Raw genomic sequence first — 11,146 nt, forward strand, 5'->3', positions numbered from 1 at the left:
ACATAGAAACATCCTGAATTTTATTTTTTATTTATTTATATTTTCCTTGGTCAGCGTAAATTTCCTTTAATAATTTCTTCATTTCCAGTAAGATTTCATTTTGAGACTTAACATATCAAACCAGTATAAAGTTTTGCAGTTTTAGTAGATCTGGTTTCCCAGTTATTTAAGATAGAAAATGGAAATGCAAAGCTTACTTAAGAAATTTAATTTTTAATTCTGTAATGTCTGTCTTCCTCCTCTTCATCAATCATCTTCTGCTTGTCTATCATTTCTTAGTTGACAGGTAGATACCTGTCCCGTACCAGATAAACACTTAGATGACAGGGATTTCTGAAGAGATGCCTTTGATTTGTTCTTATGATATCTAAACAAGGTAAATAATCTGGTGGATACAGAGAATTTTGGAAAACTTCAAGTCTTTGTTAGTCTTTTGTATATTTTGGTAGACAGCAGTGTAGACCTCTACAGCTTCACTGTGAAATAACATTTCAATAGTGATAGATTCTGAAAATATAGTCTTTATATCCTTTATTTTCAGCTTTTCAAAATTGTCAGTAGTTTCCTCCAGATGATGAGTTGTTCAGATAGCATCTGAACAGTAGCTCTTCGTAATTCAGTTTCTGCCTGTGAAATAACATGTCAATCAGATGGGTTTCTCTGATGTGTTCTTTCTAACTGAGTTAACTGTTTAGCTTCTTGATTCCTTGCTGTTAATATTGATTTGAGTCATCTTATTTTATTTTTACAATGGTTCCATAAGCTTTCAAAGGTTCAACTAATACTTTGACTTCAAATCTTTCAACTTCTGCCTGTCAATAGTCCTGAAGTCTGGCAAACTCATCAGCAAAGTTTTCAGACCCCTCTTTAAATTTGGGATCTCTGTAGAGACTTACACATTGATGTCATTCACCAGGAGTTCTGCTTTGTGTCACAGTCTGGCAGTTTTCTGCACATAAGCAGCAGAGATTTGGCACAGCTCCCCAAAATACTTTTCCACATTTATGACAGCATCTTGTAATTGTGTGGTTTGAATGTCCTAGTTTCCCAAGCTGAGTCTCAACATCTTGCCTCACACATGACTGGAGACTCTGGGCTGTGGCCTAATGACAGGGGCTCCAAGGCACCCAGGCCCATCCTGAATTTTAAGAAAAAATAAATGTAAAATAAAGAATTTCTAAATTTATCTTTGTGGTTGGTTTAGTCACTAAGTTGTGTCCCACTTTTGTGATCCCAAGGATGATAGCCCGCCAGGCTCCTCTGTCCATGGGATTTTCCAGGCCAGAATACTGGAGTGGGTTGCCATTTCCTACTCCAATAGTCTATTGAAGAGGACTCTAATTTGGCTGTTTAAACCAAAATTAATACACTGTACTTTAACAGATATCACTACTCAAGAATAGTATGAAAAGTATTAATTTTAAAAGATAAAGTATAAAATATTTACTGAAAATTGTACCCACTAAACAACAATAGTTCAGGTCAAAGCCATCTATTTTTTTCTTTTCGTTTTTTATGAGTTATTATACAGAGAGATAGTTGAGACTCTGTGATTATATGTGATCGTCTGAACGTTATGATTGATTATTCACTATTCAGAATGCTGAGGCTTACAGGTTGTCACTCCGAGTAAGAATGAATACACTTAGGGATAGCCATTTCCAAATAAGATGTAATTCCTGGGAACAGAATTATCACTGAACCTGAAAAAAATGGGCCGCGTTTATGGAATAAGGGTTATCAAGGTATTACTATCAGGGAATGGAGGGCAGTGAAGCCCAAAAAGTGGGGGGAATGTGGTATGCTCTGTGAATTTCCCTATATTTCTCTGCTGAGATGGCTTCCAGGCCATAGAATGTGAAGACAGAGGCTGGCCAGCATCCTGAGTTGAAGAGACAAAGCTGGGAGTTTGAGGAACAGCTGCCTAGAGTTTACCTGCCCACAGGGTTGCAGAGGGGAGAGCTGCACAGAAAGAGAACCTGGAGATCTCTTTGTTTCTTTAGCAGAGTGGTGATGAGTGAACAGGGGTGAGGAAGCTACCCAAGGCCAGGGAAAGAATCACCTGAATGGGTTAAAGATGACAGTCCCTGGCAAGGATATAGGGCTGAGTGATTGCAGCCAGGAAATTAAAAGATGCTTACTCCTTGGAAGGAAAGTTATGACCAACCTAGATAGCATATTAAAGAGCAGAGACATTACTTTGCCAACCAAGGTCCGTCTAGTCAAGGCAATGGTTTTTCCCGTGGTCATGTATGGATGTGAGAGTTGGACTGTGAAGAAAGCTGATCGCCGAAGAATTGATGCTTTTGAACTGTGGTGTTGGAGAAGACTCTTGAGAGTCCCTTGGACTGCAAGGAGATCCAACCAGTCCATTCTAAAGGAGATCAATCCTGGGTGTTCATTGGAAGGACTGATGCTAAAGCTGAAACTGCAATACTTTGGCCACCTCATGCGAAGAGTTGACTCACTGGAAAAGACTCTGATGCTGGGAAAGGTTGGGGGCGGGAGGAGAAGGGGACGACAGAGAATGAGATGGCTGGATGGCATCACCAACTCTGTGGACATGAGTTTGAGTGAACTCCAGGAGTTGGTGATGGACAGGGAGGCCTGGCGTGCTGTGATTCATGGGGTCGCAAAGAGTTGGACACGACTGAGCGACTGAACTGAACTGAACTGATAGCCTTTCTTCTCTCCAGACAGACTGAAAAACCTCCCGATTCATAGGGCATCAAGGGGGGCTCACTGAAGAGTCTTCATCAATTATAGGATATTGTTGGTCTAAAATACCTCTCCAGCCTCACCTAATAAATCTTAAAAGAAAGAACAAACAGTACCCAAGTAAATTAATTGTGACCCAGAACAAAGCCCAAGAATATTTACCACAATACAAAAATATCCAGCATCTAGCAAAGTGAAGTTCACAATGTTAGAATTCATTAAAAAATGATTGAACAAAATAATAGAAAAATATGACTCATAATGAGAGGGAAAAAATCAGTTAAAAGTCTGATGTTATAAAATGTTATAATTAGCAAATAAAAACATTTAAATAGTTCTCAAACCCCTATTCTATATGTTCAAAAAGTATGGAAGTGGAAGATATAAAACAGAAAAATTTCATTTCTATAAGTGTAAATTAAAATGTTTGATAAGAATAAAACACTGGGTGGGATTTGTGAAAAAGCAACATTCCAGATGTAAAAATCTTCAAGCATGAAGACTTGGAATATGTCTATTTACAGAAATAAAGGAGAATTTTTTAAAATGAATAGAGAATCAGTGAGATGTGGAACAATGTTATGTGGCTAATACACTTAATGAAGTGCTCAAAGAAGACAGGAACTAAAAAAAATATTGAAGAAATAAAGACTGTAAAATTCCAAATTCAGTGAAGTCTATGATTCCACAGATCAATAATATCAATGAACTCCAAGTACAAGAAACAAGAATAAAACTACAGTTTGTCTAATGATGCATTTGTTGAAAACTAATGGTAAAGAGAAATTTTTTAAATCATACATATGATGAAAAACTTACATCCAGAATATATAAAAACCTCTGAAACTCAATAAAAAAGAGAACTCATTTTGTAAAAATGGGCAGAAGGTTTGAATAGACCAAAACAGATATTCTATTGAGGCAAATAAGCAAATGAAGCAAAACACCGCACAATTCATCATTAAAGAAATGCAAATTAAAATTGCAATGAGGAACCACCACATATCTATGAGGACGGCTATATTTATAAAGACTGAACATTCCAAGTGTATGTAGAGTAGCTGAAACTCTTATATAATGCTGAGTGCTCAGTTGTGTCCAACTCCTTGCAGCACAATGGACTGTAGCCCACCAGACTCCTCTGTCCTTGGGATTTTCCAGGCAAGAATACTGGAGTGGGTTGCCATTTCCTTCTCCAAGGGATCTTCTGGACCAGGGATCAAACCCACGTCTCTTCTGTCTCCTGCATTGGCAAGCGGATTCTTTACCACTAGTGCCACATGGGAAGTCCCCATATAATGTTGAAGAGGATATAAAGTAGTACAATTACTTCGAGAGTTTGGCAGTTTCTTAAAAAATTACACCCACCTCTACCACGTGATCTAGATAGTCCACTCCAAAGTATTCATTAAAGGGCAATAAAAGTCTTTCCACACAAAGACTTGTAGAGTACTGTTCCAAAAAGCTTTATGTTTAATTGCCAAAATCTCTAAACAAATCAAACAAGTGAACAGATAAACTTGTATTTTATATGTTTGTTGCATAATTTTGCATACATATTATTTTATATAATAAATATTTATAAAAATTAATATAATTTTATACATGTGTATAACATTAATACAATTATGCTATGCAAAAATTTATATAATGGAATTCTGCTCAGCAATAAAAATGAATGAACTGTTGGTATATTCTACACCATGAATTAATCTCCAAATAATTATGCTGAGTGAATGAAGCAAGTAAAAATAGAGTATACTCAACATAATTCTATTTATATCAAATTCTAGGAAGTGCAAATGAATCCAGAGTGACAAATTAGCCTGTAATCTAAAGTGACAAATTACTTTGGGGACAGGGTATGTGGGTGGAGTGAGGAGAGATTGGAGAGAGCATTTATAAAAACATAAGGAAATCTTTGGGAATGATGGACATGTTCATTACTTTGATCATATTAATGGTTTCATGGGTGTATACTTACGTCAAAACTCATCAAATTGTACACTTAAAATATGTGGTGTTTGTTGTATGCTAATATAACGTCAATAAAGAAGTTTAAGAAATAAGTATACTTAGGAATACATAGCTTTTCCATCCCTCACTACCCCTGTTAACATGCTTAGAATGTGCTGTTTTGGATGGTAAACTCTAAGTGGTAACAGTGGCAAAATAAAAGATACGTGTTTTCCCTTGACATTTTTGTGTGGGTGCTCAGTCTTGTCTGACTCTTTGTGACCACATGGACTATAGTCCACCAGACTCCTCTGCCCATGAAATTTTCCAGGCAAGAATACTGGAGTGGGTTGCCATTTCCTACTCCAGGGGATCTTCCTGACTTAGGGATCGAACCCACGTCTACCGCATGGGAGCAGATACTTCACCACTGAGCCATCTGCAAAGCCCTGACATTACTATTGCCTTATTCGATGTGACAGATGATTGACTAAATATGTTTCTATATACACATTTTAGGGGCTTCCCGGGTGGCACTAGTGGTACCAATGTAGGAAATGTAAGAGACACAGGTTCAATCCCTGGATTGGGAAGATCCCCTGGAAAGGATATGGAAACCCACTCCAGCATTCTTGCCTAGAGAATCTCATGGACAGAGGAGCCTGGCAGGCCACAGTCCATAGGGTCATACAGAGTTGGACGTGACTGAAGCCACTTATCACACACGCATACACATTTTAATCATCTTGGAAACTTCTTCAATGGAATGTTTCTATTGGAGCTGCTATTTTGCCAATAACTAGTTATGTTACTGGCATAACATATCTGGCCTCTCCTGGTCTTAGCCCTGGAAGCCAAAGGAAGAAAATTATCCTCTGTGATGACTCACCAATATGATTTCATTACGTAGCTAACTCTTCAGCACTGGAATCATTTATTCCATGCTACTTGCCAGAGAAATTGTTCTTTGGGAAGTTTAAAACGTTTTGTGGAAACATTTTTGTCGTTAAAAAAACAATTCATATTTCTTACAGAAAATTTTACAAATACCCCTCCCCAAAATTTTAAGTATACTATATAGTTATAACTGCTATTAATATTTGTCATAATTTACCTGTATATTTTATGAAAAATCATATTTATATGTTATGAGAATGCTCTATAAAGTTATGTAACTGGCTTTTTTCATTGATGTGAAATGACATTTTTTATACTAAACATTTTAATGACTGTCATAAATTCAGTCACTTAGTTATACCATGATTTTTCACCTATCTCCTGTGTTTAGACATTTATGTAGTTTTAAATGGTTTACTACTATAGATAACATGCATCATTCACATTTTGCATAAAACTGTTTTCTTGGGGAAATTTCTCTGAAATGGTATTCTCTTCTTAAGTGCATCCATAATCTAAAATTTCCTCTTTCTTGTTCAATAATTCATTATTATCTACCAAACATTTACCATGCAAGATACTATATAGCAGAGGATAAGCACCTGAATGCAGTCATGTCCTACAGAAGCTAAAGGAAGAAGAGATGGCCATAGGAGTTTCAAAGTAATAAGTTTAAATTTGAATTTGAAATCGCCTAAACAATATTTTTAAAATACCAAATATGGTATTGGAAGAAGAATGGTGGAGTGTGCTGTATGTCTATTCTTCTATTGCGATCCCATGGACTGTAGCCTGCCAGGCTCCTCTGACCTTGGGGTTTCCCAAGCAAGAATGCTGGAGTGGGTTGCCATTTCCTTCTCCAGGGGATCTTCCTGACCCAGGGATCGAACCCTCATCTCCTGCATTGGCAGGCGGGCTCTTTACTTCTGCACCACTAAGGAAGCCCGACTTAATGTCTACCTTGCTGATTTTAATGTTCTTAGAAATGATACCAGGATGACAGTTTTTGAGCTCCTTAATGTTAGTATGCAAAAAAATCCACATAAACTTCAAAAATTAGAGAATTTCATAAAATTAAAATGATGTATTTTTTATTTTTTCAATATGTATAGAAATTTACTTCCACAGAATTCAGATTTTATTATAAACACATTTTACTGGAAAGTGTGCTGTTGGAAATATTTGCAAAATCATTAGTGGTGTTGGGTAGGCAAGAATGAACCATATAGTAAAGGATTAAAAAAAAAAGAGAGAAAAAGAGCAGTCAGAGGCAAATTAAAATCCTGGCTGAATAAGCACAGTATCTGTAATAATGTTATATTGATATCAATGAGAAGACAAATATTAAAATGTACGTTGAGGGTTATTGGGTTCACTATTTGAAACATTTGAAAATGCTTAAAAATGGATCATGCACTTTGAAATGCTCAGAGAATTTGTATAGCAATGGACTTTGTGAATAATGTCTGATTATTTAGAGAAGGGAATAATGGAGCTGGGCTTCCCAGATGGTGCTAGTGGTAGAGAATCCACCTGCTAATTCAGGAGACGTAAAAGACTAGGTTCAATCTCTGGATCAGGAAGATCCCCTGGAGATGGGCATCACAGCCCACTCCAGTATTCTATTGACAGAGGAGCCTGGCAAGCTACAGTCCATAGGGTCTCAAAGAGTGGGACAGGAGTGAAGCGACTTAGCACACACACACACATGATGGAGCTAAGGAAAAGTACTGGAACTTATTCTATTCTGGACGGTAGTAAAGGCCTGGGATGATCTGGACGGAGACACATACGGCCATTTAGTCTTCAGTATTCAGAATTCATCACAAAACTGCTAAAGGGTCATTACTAACATTAGTCTTCTAAAAGCAGCTGTGAATAAGATAGAAAATGATTCATAAATACAGACAGTGGCTCTGCCACTCCGTCCCCTACCAGCCCTAACAGACATTCTCAGTCAATTGTGAATTTTTCCCCATTAAACCTAACAGGAGCTCAGAATCCTTCTTAATGTAATACCATGCATGTGTTCACTACCCACAGATGGGCTTTAAAAATATTTAGTATGGCTTCCAAATCTGAGATATATTGATGTTTCAGTTTTCTCATTACCTGCTTATTTGATAGAACTCTTGTGAAGGGTACATCAAATAGCTCATGTTAAAGTACATTGTTAATAAGATGCTATAAACTGCTAATGCAGAGATGACAGCTAGCATGATTATTTGTTTATGGTTATAAAAATGTGGCCAATACTTTGGTCACCTCATGCGATGAGTTGACTCACTGGAAAAGACTCTGATGCTGGGAGGGATTGAGGGCAGGAGGAGAAGGGGACAACAGAAAATGAGATGGCTGGATGGCATCACCGACTCGATGGACATGAGTTTGAGTGAACTCCGGGAGTTGGTGATGGACAGGGAGGCCTGGCGTGCTGTGATTCATGGGGTCGCAAAGAGTCGGACACGACTGAGCGACTGAACTGAACTGAACTGAACTGAATGCACAAACAAGCTAAATTCCTTTACCTACAGCCTAGAAGCCCTTCCTGTAGGCAGACTTTCTTGTTAGAGTCACATTAACTCTATTGCACGTGTGTTTTCCGTTATATGGTGTGCTTCCCAAGGGCAGGGCAGAGTATGTGTCTTTCATCTTTGTATTTCTGGGACTTGGTGTAACATTAAAAATATAGAATATGCTCAATGCTTGTTGAGCTAAAATTAGAATATAAAGCTAGATAATTCAAACTCGCCATTCAATTTTATTACAATATCAGATGAGGCTGGCAATTCAGAGTTTTACCTTCCATCTACGTTAGGCATTTTCCAGCTACTGTGAGCTTGGATTTTATACAGTTTAGTCTGGATGTCTTCGTCCAATTCTGTTGTGATATTTATAAGCCAACACATATGATATTCTTCTAAATTATGTAATAATGTGCTTGCATTTTGCTAGAGATGTTTCCCAAAAGATAAGTATTAATCTAACCACAAATATGTTTACTTTCTGAGATTCACAGACCTAAAATAGTGATAGAATCTTTGACTGTGTCTCTGTTCAGCCTTGCTACCAACCGCCAACTGATTGTGAGATTAAAAAAAAAAAAATCTTTTCGTATCTGTCCTCTTGAGCATCATGAACTTTATTTCCTAAGAATTTAGGATTCAACTCACTATACTCCGAGAATGGTGCATTTTAGTTTATAGAAATATTGAGACAGCAATGCCCTGGCAAATTTGTTTTGGAAGAAGACATGACTATTTCAAGCTCATGTTCATACTGCCTTGGGAGAAATTTGTAATCTGGATCCCACAGCTGTTGCTGGGTGAACCTGTGGGGTCGTTTTCCTCTGGCTAAGCCAGTAGGGGGTTCCCACCTCCTGTCTCTCCAGCAAGATACTCTCTGCATTTTTATTACTTGTTGTAACCTTAACAACCGTGTTTAGAAATGCATGATTTTTTTTTTTTTAAATTCTCTTTATAAATTAGGTATGCTGTATTGACTTAAAATCATGCTCATTCACAGGTTCTGCATTTGAGAGAAAACAAAGAGGATTTGGATAGGGCTAGATTCTTAATGTATTTTTCAAGAGAGGGAGCTAAAAGGGAAAGCTAATTTTTTGACTATCCTAAGAGATGGCTTTTGGATTTATGCTATAAAATCTTGTGTGTGTGTGTGTGTGTGTGTACAGGCACAAGAGATGTGTCCCTGAGTACTAGCGTGAGACTGATCTGTTTTACCTGCCTCTCCCTCAGAGCACTGAGCTTCTTCAGCACTTGACTCTGAATACCAAGGCTGTGAGACCCTGTGATGGTGTAAGGCTATCAGCTGGAGGAAAGCAGAGATGCCACATTTTAAGAGAATTTCCCAAGTGTAGACAGAGAGGGGCAGGTGGTTGGTGCCAAATTTTCTGTACCACTATGCACCTCAGAGCAAAACAGTGTTTTGCAGATAGTAAATTCTAGCAAATATCAGTCTTTTATAGTCTATATTCTTTGAGGAATGTTTTGGTCTGTTTAATAATTATACTTTTGGGAGAAATGAACTTGAAAACATATTAGCCATATGTGGTTTACATAAGATAAATATATCAGTCTCTTAGAACACTTACTGTTTTTGTTTTCATAAAACCTGCTTTAGGAAGAAAAAAAAAAAATGTTTTCACGGTTTGCCCCTGATATTGATGTTCTCATTTTTAGAGTTTCTCTCTTCAGTCTGAGAGGAGGCCTTGAAGTCTTTGGGCCTGTTCTTATCCTTGACTCACTTGATCCCCAAAGTTGATTTCTCATTTTTAAAACACATATGACATCATCCATCTGTGTGAATAATGGCATAAGAATGAACTCACTGTTAAAAATCACTTGTAATTTGGAAAGGTTGGTTTCTATAGCTTTTAAGTGCATAAAACTGAGTTGATGTGCATAATGAGTCATTTTTTTTTTCATTCAACAGCAAGATGTTTCCTTCACTGAGCTTTGAATGGGTCTTATGAAGAGGATTTTCAAGTGGTGCCTGCATTTTGACTTTACAAGGCCGTCATTACTGACTTTACAAGAGCTTCTATGGATATATGTTGCCCTATCACCAACTTTGCTGGTGATTTAAATTCAGCACTAAATTGGCTCCGAGAATGTTAACCAACGAATTTGGGTAGCACATTTTCTGACATCTTATCTAAGGGGATCTCAGCTGTTCCCTTGCAGAAATAAGTTTGGAGCAGGGCTGCAAGGCAACCTTAATTACAGGGCAGATGAACAGCTACAAATGGACGTTCTACTACTACATGTTCTGTTCTAGAGAAGTACGCAATCAGTTCAAGCTGTTTTTTGACTGATGTTTCAGATCATGGTCTTATAAATGGGTCTGAAAATAGCTGCTTTTTAAAGACTGAAAATTCCTGTAATTACGGTATGCCTTAAAAATTAACCATAAAAAAAAAAAGGAGGATTGAGTAGCTTTCAGTTTTGAATTGCTAGCTGGGTGGCTAGAGCACTGTTCTTAAAAGAGGAGGAAGCAGGTCATTAGAAGGGATGTGTCTAAAAGCTGTGTGTCAGGAAAGAAAGGAAAATGGAGTTTCCTTGGTGCTGAAGAACTGTATAATTAACTGGGATAACAAGCACTGGTATTTATTGTAGTGGGATGCAAGGAAGAAGCTGAAAAACAAAACTCCTGGTGTCTCTGCTCCACATCTGCCAAACTAATTTGGGGGTAATTTTATCATTTTAATCTGCGTGATGTTCTTCCCCAGTTGCTAACGTACCCTGGTGTATACCAGATGTCAGACATTTAATGATGCCTCTGAGGCTCAGGACGGATTGGATTGCAGGTGTTTAATGCTTGCCAGGCCTTTAGATAAACCCAGAAATTGGTGTTTCCTGGTTAGCACTGATTCACAATACTTCGATCCTTTAGTAAATGTTAATGGCCATTCTGGCCACTAGGAGGAGCTAGAGGCTACTCCATCCAATTTGCTTTGTATCACCCAAGACTGGTGCGGATGTAAAAGGCTTCCTTCAGGTACTCAGGAGCTAAGGAGTTAGTACAATGAAAGATGAAATTAAAACTCCCAGCCTGT

At 37.7% G+C, this 11,146-nt stretch overlaps 1 pseudogene; it reads right to left on the reverse strand.

Annotated features, from left to right (window-relative positions):
- Nucleotides 1-206: 206 nt before the first annotated feature.
- LOC129540395 (CBY1-interacting BAR domain-containing protein 1 pseudogene) lies at nt 207-1,066 on the reverse strand (annotated as a pseudogene).
- Nucleotides 1,067-11,146: the final 10,080 nt, after the last annotated feature.

Source organism: Moschus berezovskii, chromosome 4, assembly GCF_049115385.1.
Source record: "Moschus berezovskii isolate FMDL1 chromosome 4, NW_MosBer_1.0, whole genome shotgun sequence".
Classification (NCBI taxonomy): Eukaryota; Metazoa; Chordata; class Mammalia; order Artiodactyla; family Moschidae; genus Moschus; species Moschus berezovskii.